This window comes from Grammomys surdaster, unplaced genomic scaffold (genome assembly GCF_004785775.1).
Source record: "Grammomys surdaster isolate TR1022 unplaced genomic scaffold, NIH_TR_1.0 165, whole genome shotgun sequence".
NCBI lineage: Eukaryota > Metazoa > Chordata > Mammalia > Rodentia > Muridae > Grammomys > Grammomys surdaster.
Genome location: NW_021604613.1, coordinates 5,678,897 through 5,704,556, shown reverse-complemented (window position 1 = coordinate 5,704,556; position 25,660 = coordinate 5,678,897). Strand labels below are relative to the sequence as shown.

At 33.9% G+C, this 25,660-nt stretch overlaps 1 pseudogene; it reads left to right on the top strand.

Moving 5' to 3' along the window:
- Positions 1-22,621: 22,621 nt before the first annotated feature.
- On the top strand, positions 22,622-23,649 carry LOC114619779 (annotated as a pseudogene).
- Positions 23,650-25,660: the final 2,011 nt, after the last annotated feature.

Sequence of the window (25,660 nt, the reverse complement as noted above, 5' to 3'; positions counted from 1 at the left end):
AAAAACAACTACTTCATGAAGTTCTCAGAGAAATGGATGGAACTAGAAAATGTCATCCTGAGTGAGGTAACCCAGCCACAAAAGAACACACATGGTATTCACTCACTAACAAGTGGATATTAACTCAGAAACTTGCAATACTCAAGATGCAACTCATATACCACATGATGTTCATGAAGAAGGAAGACCAAAGTGTGGGTGCTTCGGTCCTTCTTAGAAGGAGTAACAAAATACTCATGAGACCAAATATGGAGACAAAGTGTGGGACAGAAACTGAAGGAAGTGCCGTCTGAAGACTGTTCCACCTGGGTATCCATTCAATGTGCAGTTACCAAAGGTAGATGCTGATGTGGATAGATGCTTCTTGGCCATTCAAGTCTCCTCATTTGAGAATTTTTTGTTTAGCTCTGTACCCCATTTTTAATAGGGGTATTTGGTTGTCTGGAGTCTAATTTCTTGAGTTCTTTGTATATATTGGATATTAGTCCTCTATCAGATGTACAATTGGTAAAGAACTTTTCCCAATCTGTTCGTTGCCATTTTGTCCTATTGAGAGTGTCCATTGCCTTAGAGAAACCTTGCAATTTTATGAGGTCCCATTTGACAATTCTTGATCTTAGATCATTAGCCATTGGTGTTCTGTTCAGTATCTTTTCCCCTGTGCCCAAGTATTTGAGGTTCTTCCTCACCTCTTCTATTAGTTTCAATGTATCTGGTTTTATGTGGAGGTCTTTTATCCACTTGGACTTGAGCTTTGTATGAGGTGATAAGAATGGATTGATTTGCATTCTTCTACAGGTTGTCCTCCAGTTCAACCAGCACCATCTGTTGAAAATGCTGTCCTTTTCCCACTGAACAGTTTTAGCTCCTTTGTCAAAGATCAAGTGACCATAGTTGTGTGGGTTCATTTCTGAGTCTTCAGTTTTATTCTATTGATCTCCATGCCAGTCTCTGTACCAATACCATGCAGTTTTTAATCACTATTACTCTGTAGTACAGCTTGAAGTCAGGGATGGTGATTCCCCCAAAAGTTATTTTATTGTTGAGAATAGTTTTTGCTATCATGGGTTTTTTGTTATTCCAAATGAATTTGAGAATTCCTCTTTCTGTCTCTGTAAAGAATTGAGTTGGGATTTTAGTAGGGATTCCATTGAATCTGTAGATTGCTTTTGGCAAGATGGCCACTTTTATATTAATCCTGCCAATCCATGAGCATGGGAGATCTTTCCATCTTCTGAGATCTTCTTCAATGCCTTTCTTCAGAGGCTTGATGTTCTTGTCATATAGATCTTTTACTTGCTTGGTTAGATTCACACTAAGGTATTTTATATTATTTGTGACTGTTGTGAAGGATGTCATTACTATAATTTCTTTTTCAGCCTGTTTATCTTTCAAGTAGAGGAAAGCTTTGCTGAAGTTGTTTATCAGGTTTATAAATTCTCTGGTAGAAGTTTTGGGGTCACATAACTATACTAGCATATCATCTGCAAATAGTGATGTTTTGACTTCTTCCTTTCCTATTTGTATCCCCTTGATGTCTTTTTGTTGTCTAATTCCTCTTACTAGGACATCCAGTACTATACTGAATAAGTAGGGAGAGAGTGGGCAGCCTTGTCTAGTCCTGGATTTTAGTGGGATTGCTTCAAGTTTCTCTCCATTTAGTTTGATGTTGGCTACTGGTTTACTGTATATTGCTTTTAGACTCTTTTTTTTCCCCAATGGTCAGGAACATGTCTGGGTTAAAAACTTTCAGATGGGTGCAAATAGTCCCAGCTCATTAATTTTCAATAATTATCTCACAAAATCAGTGCTATCTGATTAAAGACATGTCATATTTTAGGGTCTATGACTGAGATTAGATTACTCTTTTTCAATATCTCTTTTGTTACACAAAATACTATAATAAAATATCTTCATCCTTTAATCTTGTATATTGCTTCCACTTCATAAAAATGTGAAAAACTAGAATGAAATCAATATTATGAATCTAAATGTTTGACAAAATGGACTAAACCTCTAGCTTCATATGTTTTCATAACAAAATCTTTCCACTTTATTAAGTTGCTATACCTTCCATATAAGCTTGATTTCTCTTAAGCTAGACTTTCCATATGATGTTTATCTGTAGCTCATAGAAGATGCACAAACTGGAATAGGATTACCTCATCTCGGGTTTCCAGAACACAGTATCATCTAGAATTTTATATAACTATCTTTTACAACTCTGAAAGCTACTGCACTATAGTATTGGCTACTGGGAATGTTAATGATTGTGCAGAGATTTTTCTTATATACCTATCTATTATGAAACATGCTCTATAGAATAGAGTATATCTTATATTCTCTTATTAGTCTTCTTAAAGCAGCAAATCCATCATCATTTCACGATGTGTATAAATGTGAAATGCACTGTGAGGAAAAAATAGACTGTCTCCAGAAACAGAGAAACACAAATTTCCTTTTCAAGTATATAGTTTATGAGCAACAAAGTGGAAAATCTTCCCAAGGAATGTAATTACATAATTGTGTAACACTGGTAAGGTTCTACAATCAAGAGCTCTTAGTTTCATTATCTGGACTGTTTTCTGAAGATTTTAATGAAAAACAAAATGTATCAGACATGTTTCAAGATTTAACAAAAAATGTATGAAATGATTTTCTAGATATAATTCCTATTGTTATCATAAATCTCTTCAAGTAACACCAGCAACTAAATGAAATTCCATGAGCCTCACTTTTTTTAAACAAAAGTCTCAAATCACATGCACAGCAAAGTCCTGACCTGATCACTAAAACTCTTTTTCTCAGCAATAACGACATGTCCTAATTGCAAGTAATTGAAATAAATGTAATTCTATGATACTTTAAAACAATTATTAAGGTTTTGACATTAAGAAGGATTGCTTGTAATACTCAGAGGCACCAATTTTGTAGTATAGAATAACAACCTTTATTGAAGATCAAGTTTCCCAAACCAGAATAATGCCTAAGGGACTGGAGACTTTTCCTCAGACTTCAGTAAATTGAAATATGACATTATATGTCTGCATGTTTCCATTTATTTTTCATAATTTTAGTTGTATTATTGTATGATAAATGACCTGGAAAAATGAGAAAGTTGATTGCCAAATACATCGTGTTTGTTTGTGGGCATGAAACACTACTTAGTTGATGCTAATTTAATTAAACTCACCTAGAGCATACACACTATCATGATGCTTAATGTACTGGAAATATGTAGCCAGAAATTTTGACATTATTGTGTATTACTGATACATCCTACTCTTCATATTATATTAATATATCACTGAGACAGCTTCCAACATAGATATAAGATCACAGTCTCTGGCTTTAATTTAAAAATAAGAATTATTCCCAGGGTAGAAAATGTCCTTAAGACTTGAATTTTCTATTCCATTTTCTAATTTGGTAGACTATGATATAGATCATGGATGAAAATGTCTACTTTAGAAAAATCAGTATAATAATGAAGGGAATAAAAAGTAGATCATTAGAAATAAAATGTTGAATTTACAGTGAATAACATTGCTATCAATTTCACTTGTTCTATAAGATTATTTTTATAGTTTTCTTTCAGTTTCATTTTAAAAACTTAATAGATTTTTGATAGTTCTTAGCTAAGAAGAAAAAGTAACTAATTGGTTTGTGGTCACTATCTTGGCTGAAGGATGAAAACTGACATTAACTAGTAATTGCTGCATTTGTCAAGTGCCACATTAAAGCCTTGGTGTGTTTTACTGTAGTCTCTTGAGAAGGCTTGTGTCTAATTTTTATGGTGGTGATATGGTACATAAAACCGTCCTCTGCCTCTTCTATTTTCTCTTGCAATTATAAGGTTTCTTATTACTTTGTGAATACGCCTCAGAACTAATCTTAGCTTAACTGAACTTCCTTTGAAAACCTGCCTACCCATCAAATATGACGGACCTAATGCATTCAGTAGACATAGAAAATCAATGAGATGCATGCTTTCCTGCTTCCTGCCATGATCAATAGTATTCACATAATGGGTGGAAAATATTTAATCATGACAATTCAGAATCTTCTTACCATAAATACTTCCTGAAGTATAAACTCTTTATTTCCCATTTTCTGAGCATGTAGATATTGAGTAGCATCTATAAAGAAGCTATCATCTGAGAAGTAATGCATTTATACAACATGTCAATGCTAACAACTTCAGATCACAAAGGACTGTGTTCTGGACAATGTGTCATTTTTTATACTCCCTAATTTAAATTTATATGTTGAATATACTCCATAAAAATGTGAGAATTTGTTTATATCTATGTTCATTTAAATATGCATATAGAAGGAAGGTGAGACTTTTATATTTTAATAAACTAAATTGTCATGTCTTTGAAGTTTTTAGGAATGGTTTAAATGGTTTTCTTTTGTGGTTCTTGATTTGTTGGTTTTTGAATGTATATATATGTGTGTGTGTGTGTGTGTGTGTGTGTGTGATATACATATATATATGTATATATATATATATACATATATATATATATGACTACATATACATATGGTCTCAGACGATTAGAGTTGTAGTTCTTAGCACTTAGAATTGAGATTCAGGAGAACAAAGACAAACTGTAAAACATATTTGTTCAGAATTCTTTCTCTCTCTCTCTCTCTCTCTCTCTCTCTCTCTCTCTCTCTCTCTCTCTCTTTCTCTTTCTCTTCTCTTTCTCACTAACCATAAACAATGGGTGGGGCTCATATTTAGCAAGCACACATTTGACAACTGAGTTGTTTTCAATGTGCCCATTGTAGAATGTCATTTTATAAATCTATCAATTAAATGAAATATCTCATCATCTCTAAATAGTGTCCCATTGCTTTCTCTTTGGCTTGTACTCAGCTAGCTTGTTGAGGTACTGAGTACATAGATAGTAGAGAATCAATGTTTTTGACATAGTTCATGTTAGCAGATATTTTTAAAAACTGAAGCATAAAACACACTAAAGTGAGTTCTTAAACATATATTTCCTACAAAATTTCAAGAGATCTATAATTGTAATATTTGATAGTGCAAAAGAAATATGCATTATATTTCATTTTTCTAAAAGTAGGATGCATAGAAATGTTCTAAACTTTCATTTCATGAGTAAATACTTGTATATCTCTGTTCTTTTATTAACAAGTATTTGACTATAAGTTATTTTCTATACTAGGTTTTTATTATAGCTAAAATACCTAATGAAACTACATATATAAAAATTAGACAGTATATATAAATGACTCTAACTGACATTTTAAATTCTATATTTATTATATTTATAAAAATAAGATTGCTTTCACCATATATTTGATCTTAATGATCATAGTACAGTATAAATAGGAATATACTATATCCATGGCTTTGTATACACACACACACACACACACACACACACACACAACTTTAAATTAATTTTTGAGTGAAATTATCTAGGTCTCTCCTTACCAGCAAAACTTTAAAATAACTTCTTGTGTCTTTTTACTTTGATACAGTCAGTCGAAGATGATATTACAGCAGCTACTCATGCTGTTGGATTTTCTGTTTTACAGGAAAAAGTAGAAATAAAATCACTCTTGCTTAAGATGAGTAAAAGCCAGGTAAATATATGATAACTGGTACCCCTTTTCTTGAAGGTTCTTTAGTGTCGCAGCTTGTGAGAGAATTTTCAGTGACTCCTTCATCAGAGTTGTCATGTCAGATGACAGGAGAACTTCTTCAGGATAAGCTTTTCCTGGCATCAGGTATTTCAGATACTGTTCCTTTCAATTTAATGTAGAACAGTTTTGATGTTGAATTTCAGTACAACTGTAAGAGTTTAGTTCATTTGTTCTTATTAAGAAGGATTAAAATTAACCCTCTTAATACCCCCCAAAATACATATGTGTTCTTGGTTTTCTTATTCTTTCTTATGAATTTTGAGTTATAGAATTTGCTTCTTTTATTTATAATGCATCTAATTCACTGGATATTCAATTCCTTTCACACTTTATGGTCTCTGTAATCTGTGGTGATAGAAAGAATTGCCAGCACATTGTAAATGTAAAATATTTAAAGTTCAAAATTGTTTTAAAAGTCCCTCTACTTGGTTTTTAAGGATATTTTAGGAATTAACTTCTGTAACTTCTATAAAGTATTAAAAATAATAAAAGAAATTAATATCTTTAATAACATTTCCAGTTCTAAGTAAACAGTGTATGTCTTTTCTTTTTACTTTTATGTAATTTTTCTTTAATCATTTCTTTCCTTCTTTCCTTCCGTCATCCCTCTACCTCTATTTTCTTTTTCACTTCTTCCTTCGTTCTCTTTGTTCTTCCTCTTTTCATTATTTTTGACAGCCTCCTATTTCAAGACTGATGTCCTTGTTTTATGAATAAGATGATCCTAGACTAGATACTCAGAGTTCTGCCTTCACCTACAAGTGCTAATTCTTCAGTCATATACTGCTATGACATTTTTAAATCTGTATATCTCATTTTTTCTAAATTAATAAATTTTAACTCTGGAATAAAATGTTTTGTAGGTATACTATGTCCCAGTTCTCTCTCACACTTCCAGTATAATGCAAGTATAATAAGTCTGGAATTTTTTCTTATTTGTGATTCTTCTTTGTGGTTCTTCTTTGCGATTTCACAATTTTTCAAAACCAACCCTTACACATTCCTTACTTTCTGGATGTCTATATGTGTTTATCTATAATTATCAAAACTATGTCTTTTTGAGTGTTCTATTGTTGTAAAGTGACACCATAAAACATGAAAGCAGAACTCTTATTTTTAAAAAAGCATTTAATTGGGGCCAACTTGCAGTTGCAGACATTAATTCTACCCTCATCCTGATGGGAAACATGGTGGCCCAGGGGCAGACCTTGTGCTGAAAAAGAATCTAAGCATTCTATATCCTTCAATCTATTTGGAGTTCTGTAGACTTCTTGTATATTTATGTGCATCTCTTTTTTTAGGTTCCAAAAATTTTCTTCTATAATTTTGTTGAAGCTATTTACTGGCCCTTCAATTTGGGAATCTTTGCTCCTGTCTATACCTATTAACCTTAGGTATGTTCTTCTCATTGTGTCCTGGATTTCCTGGATGTTTTGGATTAGGAGTTTTTTGTATTTTGCATTTTCTTTGACAAATGTGTCAATGTTTTCTATGGTATCTTCTGCATCTGAGATTCTCTCCTCTATCTCTTGTAGTCTGTGGTGATGGTTGTGTCTATTTCTCCTGATCTCTTCCCTAGGTTCTCTATCTGCAAGGTTGTTTCTATTTTCATTTTGAGATCCTGGATGGTTTTGTTCAATTCTTTCACTTGATTGATTGTGTTTTCCTGTAATTCTTTAAGGGATTTTTCTGTTTTCTCTTTAAGGACTTCTAACTGTTTACCTGTGTTCTCCTATATTTCTTTAAGAGAGTTATTTTTGTCCTTCTAAATTCCTCTATCATCATGAGATACGATTTTAAATCAGAATCTTGCTTTGTGTTAGTTTATTTGGGGCTTGCTGTGATGAGAGAACTGGGTTCTGATGATATCAAGTAACCTTGGTTTCTGTTACTTATGTTCTTGCCCTTGCCTCCTGCTTTCTGGTTATCTCTGTTGTTATCTAGCTTGTCCCTCCTGCATGCCTGAGTGTCAGCACTCCTGGGAGACCTGTTCTCCCTGAAAGGAATTTGTGTATGGAGAGCTGTGGCACAGCTCAAGGCTGCTGACAGAAACCAGAAAGATCCTGTCCCAGGCCGTTCCTTTGTTTCTGTGTCCTAATGGCTCTGGGAAGGTCCCTCTTGGGCCAGGAATTTGATCAGAAGTGGTGGTCTCACTTGTGCTTACAGGTGTGTCAGCACTATTGGGAGATCAGCTCTCTCCCAGCAGGATTTATGTATGGAAAGATGTGCCATAGGATCAGCTGCAGTGCTGATGGAAACTGGAAGCATTCTGTCCTAGGCTGCTCCTTAGTTCTTGTTTCCTGAGGGCCCCAGCGTTGTCCTTTGGATCACAAGTGGTGGTCTGTGGGACTGTGTAAGGGTATCCTGGGTCATGGTTGACCAGGTGCCTAGAACACCGAGACTCTGCAGACTCTGCTGCGTGGAATTCTGCGTGAGAACCGGCAGGAGTTCGGTCCCTCCCATCATCCAGGATCCTGAAAAGCAGTCACATCTCCATAGAGTCACATAGGACAGGCTATAGGCCTCAGGCCCTAGGGATTTACATACTAATGAAGGCCAGAGGGCAGAGCAAATTAAACATGCCTCCCCCAGATCCTCCCCCAATCCTCCCCCTTTCTCCCTCCCTATATAACTCGGGACTGCCCTGAGTTTTGGGGGGTAGGCCTAGATCCATCTATTATCCGCCATGACAATAAACCTTTTTGGAACCAAGGACTTCCTCGTGTTACTAGGGCCTGCAGCCGCCAAGGCCCTCAGGCAGCTGGAACCATAGGACTCTCTCCCTAATGTGGGACCCGCCACGGAGGCAGAAGCTCCTCCGGGGCTTGCGCCGCTGTGGTGGCCTTCTTAAATTTTCCCCACAGTGATCTTACCTGTTCTCGCAGGCATCTCAGCACTTGTGGGAGAGAAGCTCTTGCCTGGCAGTATTTGAGTATAAAGAGCTGTGGTCCAGGGTCAGCTCCAGGCACTGATGGCAACCATACTAATAGGTTTTTTTGTTAAATGTATAAAATTTCCATTTTCTAAAGCAACTGTATCTTATATTTTAGTACTTGATATTTTCAGAGAAAATCTGGTCTACAGAAGGTTGACAGGTTATTAAACGACAGTTATTATCCCATAGGATGAGATCAATATTCTGGAATATTTCTTCCATTTTAGTCTAGTTTCTTTAGTATTTTACCTTGTCTGATATCTTCCAGTTTCAGGGACTTTTTGATTCCTATTTTTCATGTCTTCAGCTATCTGTCATGTGTCCTTGTGCCTTTCATCTTAATCAAGGTTCAATATGTGTTGTCTTTCACCTTTCACACTGAGAAACTTACTGTTTGTGGCAAAATTCCTGTGGAATGGAACACTGCAACCATTAGTTACAAATGGATAGAGACAAATTTTCATGTACTCTATATAATATAATAAAAATTAGTTTCTATTTGATGATTGATGTCAGAATAAGTGCTCAAGAAATGAATCTCTAAAATTAAATTTATAGTTTTTAGTAATGTATCCACAAAATATAAACTACAGTAATGAGAGGCGTTGAAAAAAAACCCTCTCATTAAAAAAAGTATGAAAATATATTATCTTGTTCTATATGAGTCAGAAATATTATGAACTTATTAAATGAATGACAATAACATAAGGGCAGGAAAATAGATGTGTAACATATAAGTAAATGTAAGGATTTTATCATTTATGTAATCAAACATAGATTAGAGAAATGTAAGAAGGAATTAGTTAACTAATAGATTAAGAAATCTTAAAGTTCAGTGACATGGAATACAACATAGTCAGGAGAATGTTCACAAATTATATAAAGATTCAAGGGAGTTTTTCTAGTATTGCTATAACTGGCATAATTATACATAGATACAACATAAAGGTAAATATTGGAGATGGAAATACTTGGAGGAAGTTGGTGAGAAAGGGAGATGGGAATCAGATTTAGTTAAAACAAAGAGAAAAAGGCATATGCAAGTCTATTGTTTGAATTGTAATATAAAAATAAATTTATTAGAGCAAAAATATAAAAAAAGAATGAGAAATACTGCTTATAGAAAGAAAGGCCACATACTTTGGTTTCTTGATATATAAATACCAAGCCAGAACATTGGTGGAAGTTTTTTCCCTGACAATGACTTTTAATAGTTCCAGAAATTGTTATACAAGGCACTGGGAGAGAAAAGCATCAGAGGTATTACACAATGGTGGATCCTATGAACTGTGCTACCAACCTTTAGGCAAAAGGTCCTCATTAATACAACAGTAATACAAAAGTTATAGGGGTGATATAATACTTGATAATTGGATTTCATACTTGCTTCATGGGATGAAATCCATGGATAGTACTATAAACCTAATGGTACACCCATGACTGATGGGATCATAGGAAGTAGATGGGACTTGCTGCTGTTCTTAGTGAAATAGATATAGTGTCAAATTACCATCTGATTTTTTATTTTTTATACTCATAGACAAATGTAACTTTCAGCATTAATACATAAAGATCATATTTACAGTGCACAATGATAAGCATAGATAAGGATATCTGCCCAAAGTGCTGAAAATGAGTAATAGTTGAGCATGCAACCATAAACATGAATGATATCACTCAACCTCAAGGCTGGAAGAATTTTTGATATCAGGGGGAGGTGTGTGAAGATACTAATGGCAGAAGATAAGAAGAGAGGCTATGACTTGATCCAGTCTCAGAAAGACACAACTATTGCAATTACAAACTAAGCAAAACTATGGCAGTCTGAAAAAGAATGCTCTTTACAAAAGCTAGCCATACGTAAAGGAAGGTTTCAGGGATATTCACTGCTAAATTATTAACTACAGCGTGATTGAAAAAAAGCAGAAGTTATTGTCTTCATTTGTGAAACCACCAGTATTACTACTTTGCCACAAGTAATAGTTTGTATCTGATAGTCATACAGACTGTCTTGGTTAATGTAAGCATAATAAAACTCAAAAGAGTTTCTAACATAAGTCACTTAAAGAAAGGAGAGAATATGATAGGAATGGGAGTGAAGCAAGGCAGGATAATAATGAATAACAACCAAAATACATTTATTCATGTTGAATTGCCAAAGGTTTAGTCTTTTTTAGAAAAAAATATTAAATATAACTAATGCTTAAATCTCATTTCCAATATCACGTGCAAATTTAAGTAATAGGTGCAGTGTGCTTTTCATTGTACAACTAATAAACATGCAAAAAAGCTTAAAGATACATAGAATAAAAGAAAAAAGGGATTAGTTTTTAAAGTAACATGACAGGAACAAACTTCTGAATAAATTCAAATTGAAAAATACAAAGAATTTTAGTTATGTAGTGCCAATATAAGATGTATAGTTAAGGGTAGACTCATTTTTTTTTCTTTCAGAAGAAAACCTGGTAATAGAGAATGATAAATGGAGCAAAATTGGAAGCAAGTCCATTAAGTCAGGAAGAAGATGAAGTTATCCACTCTCTCCTAGCTAGTCAACACAGGACTTTAAGTTTAGCTAGAGCAATAATGAAACTGAAAGAGATCAAAGGAAGAAATCAAAGTATTCTTATTTGCAGATGACATTATAGTATCGATATGTGGCCTCACATATTCTACCAGAGAACTCCTACAGCTAGAAATAAAATTTCAGCAATCTGGCTGGATACAAAATTAACTGAAAAAAATTAAATGATAAAGAATCTGAGAGAATAAAATCAGGGAAACAACATACTTCTCAATAGCTTCAAATGATATAAAATATCTGGGATAACTCAGAGCAAGCAAGTGAGAAGCTTGTATTATAAAAAACTTCAAAACTGTCAAGAGAGAAATTGAAAAATATCAGAAGATGAAAGAATCTTTCATGCTCATGTATTTGTAAGATTGACATAGTAAAAGTAGCCATCCTACTAAAAGCAATCTTACAGATTCGATTAAATCCTCATCAAAATTCCAACACAACTTTTATAGAGCTTGAAAGAACAATTCTCAACTTTATATGAAAAAAAAAAACAAATAACAAAGGATAGCTAAAATAATCCTGAACAGTAGAAGAATTTCTGGAGGTATCACCAACCCTGAAATCAAAATATACTATAGATTTATGGCAGTAAACAACATGTTTATCAATGGAATCAAATTGATTCCTTTATAGATGGGACTCATCTATAAGTTTATGCACTTATGAATATCTTATTTTTGATTAAAAGAAAGCAATAAAGTGTCTGCAATAAGTTGTGCTCTTCTAAGTAGATATCCACAGGCAAAAGAACGCAAACAGATCCATATTTATAACCTGCACAAAATTCAAGTACAATTGGATCAAATACCTCAACATTAAACTAGACACACTGAACTTGATAAAAGAGAAAGTACAGAACAACTTAAACTCATTGGCACAGGGGACAGAACACCTACAGCACAAACACTAAGATCAAAGTAAAAGAGACCTCACGAAACTTAAAAGCTCCAATATGGAAATAAATACAATCAATAAGACATAGTGGTACCTACTAAATGGAATAAGATATTTTAACACTTCTACATCTGACAGAGATCTAATATACAAAATGTATAATGTATAATGAAAAATCCTATGTTCAATATCATAAAAAGGGTACTAAAACTGAAGGTCTTTTATGAAATAGACAATATTATAGGAATATTGGTTCTAACTAAACTTAATACAGTAATAGAAGACTTCACAAAAGTAATTTGACAAGAGGTCATGAGATTATTAAATTCAAGGCCAGCAAATTTTGGAACATATAATGAATTCCAGACCAACAACATAAAATACATAGAAATATCATCTCAAATAAATAAATAAATAAATAAATAAATAAATAAATAAATAAATGCAAGGTCAATAATAATACCTCCTAAAACTGATTCACAAGTAATTCTCAAATCACACAAAAATAAAACTACATGTTAATTTTTTTTTATTTTTTAAAGAATTTACATATCCAAATGTTCCTAGTTGCAACATCAAAATAACATATTTTAGCATTACTCAATTTCTTCCTTTTATTCCAGAGCTTTCAAGTGGGCTGTTAAGTTGCTAGTGTAGGATATCTCAAAGTTCTATATGAAAGCATTTAGTGCTATGAATTTTCCTCTTACAACTGCTTTCCTGGGGTCCCATAAGATTGGGTATGCTGTGCGTTAATTTTCATTGAATTCTAGAATGCCTTTAATGTCCTTTTTTTATTCCTCAACCATGTTGCAATTGAGTGAAGATTTGTTCAGTTTCCATAAGTATGTGGATTTTCTGGGTTTTTTTGGTGCTTATTGAACTCCAGCCTTAGTCCTGGTGATTTGATAGAATACATGGGATTATCTTGTACCTATGGAAGTTTGCTTTTTATCTGATTATATCTTCTATTTTGGAGACGTTTCAGTGAGATAAAGAAAAAAAAGTACTTTTTTAGGATAAAATGTTCTATACTTATCTGTTTAAACCATTTGGATTATAAGGTCTGTTAGTTTCATTGTGTTACTTTTTAGTTTCTGCTTCATTGAGTGAGAATTCATTGGTGAGAATGGGGTATTGAAGTATTATTGTGTAAGGTTCAGTGTGTGTGTGTGTGTGTATGTGTGTGTGTGTGTGTTTAATAAAGTTTCTTTTATGTTGGTACCCTAGCATTTGGGGCATAGATGTTCAGAATGGGGACTTTATCTTGGTGGATTTTTTCTTTGATGAATATGAAGTATTCTTTTCCATGTCTTTTGACAACTTTTGGTTGAAAATTTATTTTATTGAATATTAGAATGAATAATCCAACTTGTTTCTTGGAACTATTTTCTTGGAAAACTTTTTTCCAGCTTTTTACTCTGAGGTAGCGCCTGTCTGTGTCATTGAGGTGTGTTTCTCATATGCAGCAAAATGCTAGATACTGTTTACCTATTCAGTGTGTTATATTGTGTCTTTTTATTGGAGAATTGAGTTCATTAATGTTCAGAGAATTTTTTTCCAATATGTAAGTTGCCTATTTGTTGTATTAACTGTGTTTTGCATGGCAGAAGCTTTTTAGTTTCATGAGGTCCCATTTATCCATTCTTGATTTTACTGCCTGATCCTTTGGCTTTCTGATTAGGAAATATACCTCCAGTACCAATGAGTTTGAGGCTCTTTCCAACTTTTTCTAATATCAGATTAAGTGTATCTGGTTTTATGTTGATGTCCTTGATCCACTTTGACTTCAACTTTGAGGAAGGTGACATATATGATTCTATTTTTGTTTTTCTACATAATTACTGACAGTTAGACTAGCACTATTTACTGAAGATGCTTTTTCTCCCATTGTTTATTTCTTTACTTCTTTATCAAAGATGAAGTCACCATAAGTGTTTGGGTTTATTTCTGGGTCTTTAATTTTATTCCACTGATCGACCTGTCTGTCTCTGTACCAATTCAATGCAGGTTTTATCACTATTGCTCTGTAGTACAGATTGAGGATTAGATGGTCCTTTTATTGTTGTGTATTGTTCTTGCTGTTTTTTTGTTTGTTTTTTCAGATAAATTTTAGAATTAATTTTTCCATATCTGTGAAGAATTCTGTTGGAATTTTGATGGTGATTTGTATTGAATTTGTAGATTGCTTTTGATAAGAATGCTATTTTTACTGTGTTAATCCTACTGATCCATGTGCATGGGAGATCTTTCCATCTTCTGAGGTCATCTTTCATTATTTCTTCAGGGACTTGAAGTTCTTGTCATACAGAACTTGCTTAGTTATAGTTATATCAAGATATTTCATATTATTTGTGACTTTTGTGAAAGGTGTTGTTTTCCTATTTTCTTTCTCAATCTGTTTGCTATTTGTATAAAGAAAGAGTACAGATTTGTTTGTGGTAATTGTGTATCCAGCCACTTTGCTGAAGATGTTTATCAACTGTAAAAGTTCTCCTTGAAATTTTTTTGGGTCTCCTATGTATATTATTATAGCATCTGCAAATAGTGATGCCTTGACTTCTTCTTTGCCAATTTTTATCCCCTTGATCTTTTTTTGTTGTTTTGTTGCTCTAGCTAGAAGGTTAAGTACTATATTGAATAGATATAGGGAGGAGAGGCAGGCTTGTTCTGTCCCTGATTTTAATAAAATTGCTTGAAATATCTCTCCATTTAATTTGATATTGGTTCTTGGTTTGCTTTATACTGCTTTTATTATGTTTATGTATATGCCTTAACTTCCTGATCTTTCCAATACTTATGTTGATGCATTCTCAAATATTGAACCAACCTTGGAATTCTGGGTAAAGCCTACTTTCCATTTCCATAGTTGCCCTCCATTTGTGATTTATTGATTGTTTCTACTTCCATTTTTAGGTCTTGGACTGCTTTGTTTAATTCCTTCACCTGTTTGATTGTGTTTTCCTGTATTTCTTAAAGAGATTTATTTGTTTCCTCTTTAAGGCCTTCTACATGTTTACTTTTATTTACCCTGTATTTCTTTCAGCGAGTTATTTGTATCCTCTTTAAAGGACTCAATTATCTACACAAGATAGGATTTTATGTCAGCATCCTGGTTTTCAGGAATATTGGGGTATCCAGTGCTTGTTGTGGTTGGCACACTGGGTTCTGATGGTGCCAGAGTATATTGGCTTCTGTTGCTAATTGTCTTGTGTTTCTCTCTCACCACCTGCTTATCTCTGATGCTAACTGGCCTGGGTGTCTTTGTCTTGAGAATGACTTCTGTATTCCTGGGTTGTTGCAGATCCCCTGGAAAGCCTTCAGACTACTGGCTCTTCAGTGGGGAAGACACACTGATGATATACCCAGGTGAAAGGTGTGAGTTCATTGTCACTATTTTGTATGAAGTATAATGCAAGAGAACTTTGGAAGACTCTGCAATTTATAGGTTCATCAAGAAAGGAGTAAAGACTGAGTCACATCTACAACTAAAAGCAGAATTCTCTAGTTGATGGTTTTTGATATGTAGCATTCAGAAAGTATCTGAGTAACAGATCATAAAGATATATACCTCTCATTGGTAGTCTGAAACCCCTGTGTTTGAACTGCTCTAATTACTCTTAGTCTATGTTGCTATTAAGCCAGATATTGCTCTTGCTTTACTAAGCTTGTGGGAAGAAGTCTCAATTATCTTTCTCAGCCATTCTTACACTGACAGGAATTCCTCTGTGGCCAAGACTATCTTTTTATCAACAAATTATACATAACTTTGGGCATTGGAATTTTCCATAAAATATCACCCATAGTATGTATTCATTGTATAGGTTAACAGAGATAAATAACTCTTCAGGTATATTTGTCTCAACTCTCTAAATCTGTATTGACTGTCTTCTGACCAAGTGAATAATCATTTTGCATCTCCACATGTATATTTATTTATCACATTTTATTTTATGTTGTTCTTTTTTTCCTACTCTTGGTATGGAATTCATGTTTCTAGTTTAAAAAAATAAGTTATTAAATTCTCAATATAATTCATATTTGGTAGATATTACCTGTACTCTCAAATGCATTTAATGAATAATCTATATTGCTTTATTCTGCCAAGTAAAATAACCGAAATATGCAAGGATTCATCGTGTCATCCATTTAAATCAGATTCTAATTTGTATTGTTCTCTCCTTTTATCCATTGATGAAATTACATAAGCCTCTCCACTCCTCTGCACATTTTCACCTACTAAGGTGTTTCCTGAATCTGTATATTGTTTTTAAATTTTAGGAGCTATTGATTTCATGTAAGACTACTTTTATTTTTAAAAATTTGAATATGTATGTTACTGTTATAGAGCCAATTTCTCCAGTCATACAGTTCAAGAATTTGAGAAAAGTCTTTCCATTTCCTTTCACATATTTGGTAATTGTCTCTTGCTGCAATGCAAATATACAGATAATAAAATATGACATAAGGATCTATCCAGTTGTCAGTAGAATAAAAACATAGCTGAGAAATACCTCAAAAATTATTCATCATTCTTAGTACTTAGTACATACTTAGTACAGAAAATGGAGACCATCATAGAAATCCAAAACTTGATATAATAGATCATTGAGAATCAGGCCTGAACAGCTATGTCTGCATCATAACATGTGCATCTAATGCTCAGAGATTATCTCAGAAGAGGGGGAAGAACAATTATAAGAGCCAAGCTAAAAGGAAATCTGCTATGACGTAGTCTCTTCTTAGAAGTATATGCATAAATAAGATCAGAATTATATAGAAATAGCATTGAATAAAGATTTTTTTCACAATGTCTCACTCCCAGAAGAAGACTATAGGCAACTATTGACTGCGGGGAGAAGAAGAATTAGCTGAACTCAGAGATGAAACCTCTCCCTGAAACCATAGATGCAAAAACAACAAAAATGGACTCAACAGGTTTTATTTATACATATTTGAATGTATACACATGTACACACACACACACACACTCACACACACAAACATATGACACTAGTTGGTTTGTTTTTTATTGTATTATTTAGACTGTTTTCATTAAATATTCAGTCTTTTCACTGCAAAGTTTAAGGTTATTTTATCTATTGTCGATGATAAAGTAAAAAATTAATGAATCAATAAAATAGAACTTTCAAATCAGCAATCAGACTCTCATTTAGAGATACTCGAGAGATAAAATTTAGCCCCTTCAGATCCATTTTTAATTTCTAAAGTCTAAGCAGAAAAAGAATTAACTTCAATATTACAAATCATTGGGTTTATATTTATTTGTTATGTCTAAAATTTGAAAGTAATACCAAGTACACTGATAAATGTTACTTCAATTGGAATATTTAATGTTCCTAAACTTTAGTGTTTTTATCTCAATAGCAATAATTTAACAGGAGATAGAGAGTGTAAAACCTTAAAAAGTATAAAATACATTTAAATATGGCCTCTTTCATGCTAATTTTCTATAATCAAGTTGAGTAAACTACTTTATCTATATGATTGTCTATTCTCATTCTTATTGAGGGTTACTATTTTCTGTCTTCCAGCGCTGTGCTAATTAGCATGATAACTTACAAAAATGCTTGATAGGGGACTAGACTAATAATAGTAACTCTCTGATTTCAACTTTGCTTAAATTTAACAATAAGAGAAAGTTTCTAAGACGTGAGTTTTCTAACTGTCATACACTGAGTTCCATTCTGCTTTGTTGTCCATGATTCCAGAGAGTGGGTACGTGATTAAGCAACCAAAATACTCTTTTGTCTTTACAGACACCTACATTTCAAAAAGTGAGTTTTCTATTTTCATTTTTCCTTTGTCTTTTGAATAAATTGATGTGAAAATTATTTAAATGTAGACTTCATCACTTATTTACTGAATTGGATTTGATAAAATACTTTATCTTACATTACTTCTATTCTTTAAAACAGAAAGTTTGCAATATTGTTCTGTCAATTATTACTATTAGATAAGTTAATATTTATGTGGTTTATAAAAATTATGCATTTTGTATCTAAATGAACCTTTCATTTTTAAAGACTATATAAGAGTGATAAAGCCAAATGGATTCAAATCCCATGGAGGCCTCAGAGAAATTTGAGATTGGAACAATCACTGAACCACAGATTCAGCTTTTTCCTTATCTGGAATTTTTCTGTCTACCACATAAATTCCTAGTCAATTTTCCAGCTGCTTCCAGGTTATCTGCACAGTTGAAATTCTTTTGGAGTTTATAAACAAAATAAATGTGATAACCATGTCTAATCTCAAATCAGAGTGCCAAGGATAACAGAAGGTGGGGTTTGGGCACCACACATTTCAAAACTCTACAGATGATTTCAGTAGATAGTAAGTGAAAAGTAACTGTTTATTCAGGTAAGTTATTTAGTGCACCATTGTTTCTGGTAACTAAGATAGATGCTATGTAGCTCTTTTCTGTAAGCTATTTAGAATTGTTCTAACTTGTTTGTTATAATAATACTCTACTATTTATGTAAAAATTTTTACTTAAAATTCTGCATGTACTAAATTGACTCAAAAATTTAACATGCTGTATAAAAGTATATTTCTCCAATTATCACCCTTGATTATCATGGATTAAGACTTGGGTTTGCATGTGCTATGATTCAGTGGCCTGTAGCAAAAAGTAAGGGTATATTTCTTGCAGAGATACATTTTGGGATTCTGGGATAGAGCTACAGAGGGAGAACAGATTTTTATCAAAAGGAGATTTTTATCTCTTTCTGTTATTATGGATTGTGTGGTTTCTTGATTATCCATTTGCTTGTTACTTTCTTTTTCTAAAGAGAAAGGAAGAAAAAGTGCATGCAACTTGTACATAGTGATAAGGGGAAGATCTGGGAGAACTTGCTAGTAAACCTTCCATTTCTTTATCCTGTAACAGCCCAAGCCTCCATAGATGCCTCTTTATAGTATAAACCTCATAAGCCCAGATTATTTTTCTGGTCACATTCTTTTGACACTTTCAGTTTTTGAACCAATATCAGTATCATCCACTGTGCTTCACTTATAACAAACTAAGATTTAATGTTGTACTCTGGATTCTTTGAAATCATTGCATTGAAGCAATGTGAATCATTGATCAGGTGGTAACAGCAAAATTTTATTGTATCAAATATTTTTACACTTTGAACAAAACTCTGAAGAAATAAACTTATGAAAAACAATATATGTTTGTGCTCACATTTTGGAAGTATCAGTGTGTCATGTCTGAAAAGCTGTGGTAGAGAAGAGTGATTCACATCCCTGAAACTAAGAAAGACAGAAAGGAAACATCAACACTTCTGTGTTTGTCCTTAGCTCCTATTCACTCCCACAGGCTAATACAAAACAACAGTCAGATCCAGTAAATTCTCATCTGGTTTAATCTTCTCTGGAAATATGACATATATCTTTAGTGGTATATGCTATTAATATATCAGACTCTTTGAATACCATCAAAACTAACAAAATTAACCATCTCTAACATCAGAGGTAATACCAAATGCCTGATAATTTTATGTCTTGCAAGTTCTTGATATTGTTTCATCTTTCTAGCATTACTAAAGGTTAATTTCTCAGTAGTTTGCTTTTTTGTAAATTATATAAAAGTCTCTAATTGGCAAGAGATTTCTTCTATTAAATATATTTATTTGTGAAATATGCACAAGAAATAATATGTGCTATGCATTATGTAAGTTATTCCAAAGGCCCAAATAAGGATGCCAAGATAAACATGCTAGATACACCACAATGCTGGGGAATTCTGTTCCCCATGTTCTCCAAACTAGCTGATCTGTAAATCAGGCTCTATTTAAGCAAGTACAATAGTTCTTTCCATCTTGCAAATATTAACCATAATTAGCAATATGCTAAATCTTAGAAATTTAACCAAATGAAATACATTGTCTATGTAGGTCTTGAAATTTTTCCAAGAAAAAATTGCAAGGTAGTGTGCTTTTTAAATATTCACAAAGGATGCTTTTCAATGACAGTGAGGTGTCAATTATCCTAATCTGCCTTTAGTTTGCCAGAGTTCTTAAGCACATTTCATTTTTCATTTGTGACTTGACTGAAATATAACGGTTGTGAATATTTTCCTTTCCATTTCTTGATAAGTAACACTATATGAAAATAAGTTTCACTACCACATCGAGTGTGAATTTTTCATGTAGCAATTCTGAGAATGTGTCTTATGGTTCTCTAAACCCACTATTATTACACTGATAAGGTTTTCTTTTCTGCTTTTGTTAATTGTAGGTTTTGAAACAAAGTTTTACACTTTAGCACAAGTTACCATTGTATTCATCATTTCCAGGTATATGGCTGTTCAGATTGGATGAATATGTTGTCATTTTAAAACAACATTTGTTGAAAATAATAGATTCTTAAAATACAACTAGTACAAGACAAGAAATCTTCAGAAAATAGAGCTTTAACCTAACATATATAATTAATCAAATTATATAAAAATTAACAAAATTATTAATTAGTATTAATTTATTAAACATTAATATTTAATTTTTAATTGTTATTTGATTAAAATAGCTGACCTAGAACAATTTTTAAAATTTGTATTTCTTAAGATTTTATTTTATTTATTTACATTCTATCTGTTTACCCTCTCCCAGATCCTCCCCACAGTTCCTCAGCCCATTACCCCACCCTTTTGCCTCCAAGAGGTTGCTCAGCCTCCCTTGCACTTCTGGCACCTTTCCCTGGGGCCACAAGTCTCTCCAGGACTAGGTACATATTCTCTCACTAAGGCCAGTCCATGCAGTCCTGCTATATATGTGCTGGGAGCTTCAGATCAGCCCTTGTATGTTGCCTTGTTGGTGGCTCAGTCTCTGGGAGCTCCCAGGGGTCTGGGTTAGTTGAGACTGCTAATCTTTCTATGATGTCTCTCTTTCTTTTAGCTCCATTGATCCTTCCCTCAGTTCCTCCATAGAGGTCTGAGACTTCAGTCCAATCATTGGGTATAAGTATCCACATGTGTCCTAGTCAGCTACTCTGTAGGGCTTCTCAGAGGACAGCCATGCTAGGTCTTATCTATAAACACATCATAGCGTCAGTAATACTGTGAGGTTTTGGTGCCCCCCACCGTATGAGATGGATCACAAGTTAGGCCAGTCACTGGACAGCCTTTCTTTCAGTCTCTTCTTCATTATTTTCCCCATAGTTCTTTTAGACAGGAACAATTCTGGATCAGAAATTTTGACTGTTCTTCCACTTAGAGCCCTGTCTATGTACTAGAGGTGGATACTTTGAGTTCCCCTTCCGTACTGTTGGCATTTTGCCTAAGGTCACCCCCATTGAGTTGTGGGCGTCTCTAATTTCCAAGGTCTCTGGGTCTTTCTAGAGGGTACTTCCCATTGCCCACCCTCAGATGTCCATTCATTCTCTTGGCCCTCTTGGATTCTTTCCTGACCCCCATTCCTATTCTGAACCTATTCTCTCTTTCCCCTTCCTCACCACTCTACTACACAGGTGCCACACTCCTTTTTCCTCCCATGATTATTTTGAGTTTCTCATTCTAAGTGGAAAGAAACATCCTTTCTAGGACCTTCCTTTTCATTAAACTTCTAATAGTATGTGGGTATCCTGGGTATTTTGTACTTTTTTGGCTAATATACAGTTATCAGTGAGTACATACCATGCATGTCATTTTGGTTTGGAGGTTGCCTAAGATGACATCTTATAATTTCATCCATTTACCTGCAAAATTCATGATACTCTCATTTTAAATAGCTGAATAGTATTCCATTGTGTATGAAAACCACATTTTCTGGATGATTTTTTTGTTTGAGGGACAGCTGGGTTGTTTCCTGCTTCTGGATATTACAAATAAAGTTGCCATGACCGTAGTGAAGCACATGTCTTTGTGGTATGATGGAGCATCTTTTGGGTATATTACCAAGCGTGGTATAGCCTGGGTCTTCAGATAGATCTATTTTCAATTTTCTCATGAACTCCCAGATGGATTTTAGAGTGGTTTTACCCACTTGAAATCCCACCAGCAATGGAGGAGAGTTCTTTTTCCACATTCTCTGCAGCATGTTCTTTTTCCACATTCTCATGCAGCAATAGTGTCTGGATTTGGTGACTGTATATGGGATGGATCCTCAGGTGGGGAAGTCTCTGGATGGCCTTTCCTTGAGTCTGTGCTCCATACTTTGTCTCTGTATTAGCTCCCATGAGTATTTAACTCCCTCTTCTAAGAAAGACTGAAGCATCCACACTTTGCTCTTCCTTCTTCTTGCGCTTCATGTGGTCTGTGAAATGTATCTTGGGTATTCTGAGCTCTTGGTCTAATATCCACTTATCAGTGAGTGGATATCATGTGTGTTCTTTTGTGATTATTTACCTCTCTGAAGATGATATTTTCTTGTTTCATCTATTTGCCTAAGAATTTCATGAAGTCATTGTTTTTTTAAATTGAATATTTTATTAGCTTGGATTTCCCACAATAATTCTATTTTTTAAATTCTCAGATATTTTTATACAATATATTAAAATTAGTCATGTTCTACACACGCCTACTACCAGTCCTGTCCTGCACTTGCCTGCCTCTTCTTTTATTCTCTTTCAACACAACATATGCCACTGTATCCTTCATCAAGGACTTCTTTGCCAGTGTAGTGGCTGTAGCCATCTCCAAGATGGTGATAGCACCCACCAAGTGGATCAGGATTCTACTGCAGGTGAATCATGCCAGCAAGCAAATCACTGCCAAAAGCAATTCAAGAGCATTATGTGGGTGGTTTGTATAACCAAGGAACAGAGAGTCCTCTACTTCTGGTGTAGTAGCCTGGCCAGTGTCATCAGATACTCCCCCACCCAGGCTCTCACCTTTGTCTTTAAAGATAAATACAAGCAGTTCTTTCTGGGCAGTTGGATAAGAGGACCAAGTTTTGGGAATTCTTTCAGGGAATCTGGCATTAGCTGGTGCCACTGGGACCATATCCTTGTGCTTCATATACCCTCTTGGTTTTTCCATACCTGTCTAGCAGCTGATGTAGACAAAGCTAGAGCTAATAGGAAATTTAAAAGCATTAGTGACTGTCTGGTTAAGATATGGGCTTAAGGGCCTGTAACAATGTGTTAATGTGTCAGTATAGGGCATTATCATCTACCAAGCTGCAACTTTGATATCTATGACACTGCAAAAGGAATGTTCCCAGATTCCAAGAATACTTACATCTTCATCAGCTGGATGATTGTGTTGTCGGTCACTGCTGTTACTGGCCTGACTTTCTATCCTTTTGACTTCCTATCCTATGATGATGCAGCAAAGATACAAAGGAATATATATATATATATATATATATATATATATATATATATATATGTGTGTGTGTGTGTGTGTGTGTGTGTGTATACATATATATATACATATATATATATATTACACACAAACAAAAGCATGCTTGACTGCTATCAGATAAAGCAAGACTTTTTTATTTTCAAGAGCACATGGTCCTAAGTTCTCAGAAGCATAGGTTGTGCCGTTATGTTTGTCTTGTATGATGAGATAAAGAAGTACACATAATTATGTCCTATGTGTTCTCCCTGAGAACAGGCATGTTGCATAATATACCATATCTTGAACATTTCTGGACAGAGTCTCATGGCTTGTCTGTTTTATCAATGGTAAATACATATGTTGTAGTCATTTTTTTTACTGTTGTATATTTCTGCAAATAAATCTTTTATCTCTTTTCCAAAGTAATCACACTCTTACATAAGGTGACCTGTAGCTAGTGCTTATTAGGAACACTATTGCCTTTATATCCTAAAACTGTTAGAAGAATGTCAACAGCAACATTCAAACAATCTAACAGCAATTTCTGAAGCCATTCACACTCTCAGGTTTCTGGCAGATCTGTTGGGTCATTAAGTCTCAATGAGATGTTTTGTAGGCAAATGAAAGTAATTCAATTTAAAGGCTCTTGAGCAAAATATGTTCCTTAGCTCAACTGGCTAATTATAAGCATGTGGGAAGCTGGACATCTCCCAAACAAAAAGCAATTCTAAATCATTTTAACTGAAGTTCTTCAATTCATAAAACAAAAATATTCAGTCTCTAAACACAAAAAATTTTTTATCTCCAAATGATTCATCTAAATACATGCCTAATATCTATATTCTCATTTTAAGGCTCATTTGGAAGTTTATGTTACTTATTAAAATATTATAATCTAGCCTTTAATATTGTGTCACTAAAATGATAAAAGCATTTAAAGTTGTGGCTTTTACTTATACAATTACTACATTCAAGACTCAGTGCTTTGTGTAGAGATACATAGACATAAACTCAATCATTTATTCTCTTACCAGGTATTGCATTTGAATCTAGCATTAATTGGATCTTGTAGATGTGTTAATAAAACACTGTGACTATACATCACATAATGGCCATTGCCATATTATGCATCCGTGTTTATTACTAAGCTACAAACTGTAAACATTCAAAGTTTTGAATTATTCAAAGTTAAGGTCACAGCCTATTAATTAGGCTGGAAAAAATATTATGAGATTTGTGTATAGGCTATATGTTTTAAATGAATAGCAAAAATAATTCTTCAAAATATTAGAAAATACTGTTAGCAGGAGGTATTAGAAAAGACGTCTGACTCTGCTGCCAGATTACTGCACTAAGCCCATTTTGTTTCGGTAAGCTCTCCAGCAGGGCCAGAACTCCTGAGCTTGTTCTGCCAGGCTACTCACTCTAGCTTGCCCCTGTAGCAACCAGGCTTCCAGCTCCAGTTTGTTTGTCCCTGGAGCCACTAGTTCCTTCATAGTGACATGACATAATTCCCTGGTTGTCGATGGTCCCACAATCCAATAAATCAAAACTCTAAAACTCTAGATGCTTAAAGTTAGCAAATGGTTATATCTATCTATCTATCTATCTATCTATCTATCTATCAATAAAACCTCTACACTTTCCTAACCTTTAGATCTCATATCTACTCATTTACTTGAAACCACTCAAGTCTATGTCTGTGCCATTTCACCTTTCTATTTCTCCCTGTGTTCTTGTCCCTGCCACCCTTAGCACTTCCTCCCTTTTCTCTATGCAAACACAGGCCTCCTGTTGATCAAATAGATTGGATCGGGAAATTTCTGCCAAAAACAAAAAAATTCTGTTTTTGTGTCCCCAGCTTTTCTTAAAATTCAAGCAAAAAATATAAATGATTTTATTGACACTAGTTTTAATTTATGTAAATGTTCACATGGTAAATGTGTCACACACACACACACACACACGTATAGTAATGATGCTTGAATGGATATGAAAACATACATGATATACATTTATAAATTCTCAAAAAATTAAAATAAATATAACAACTTATTTTTGTTTCATTCTAGAAAATAAAATGTAAATACTCTCTCTCTATGTCTCTCTCTGTCTGTCTCTCTCTCTCTTCTTTCTCACTCACACATATAAGCTGTATTGTATTTTTCCCCATTAGCCATCCTATTATTGATTGTCTCAGCTCATCTGACCTCTCACTGGAGCTTCTCAAGTTTGAAGATGATAAGATCAAAGTTCT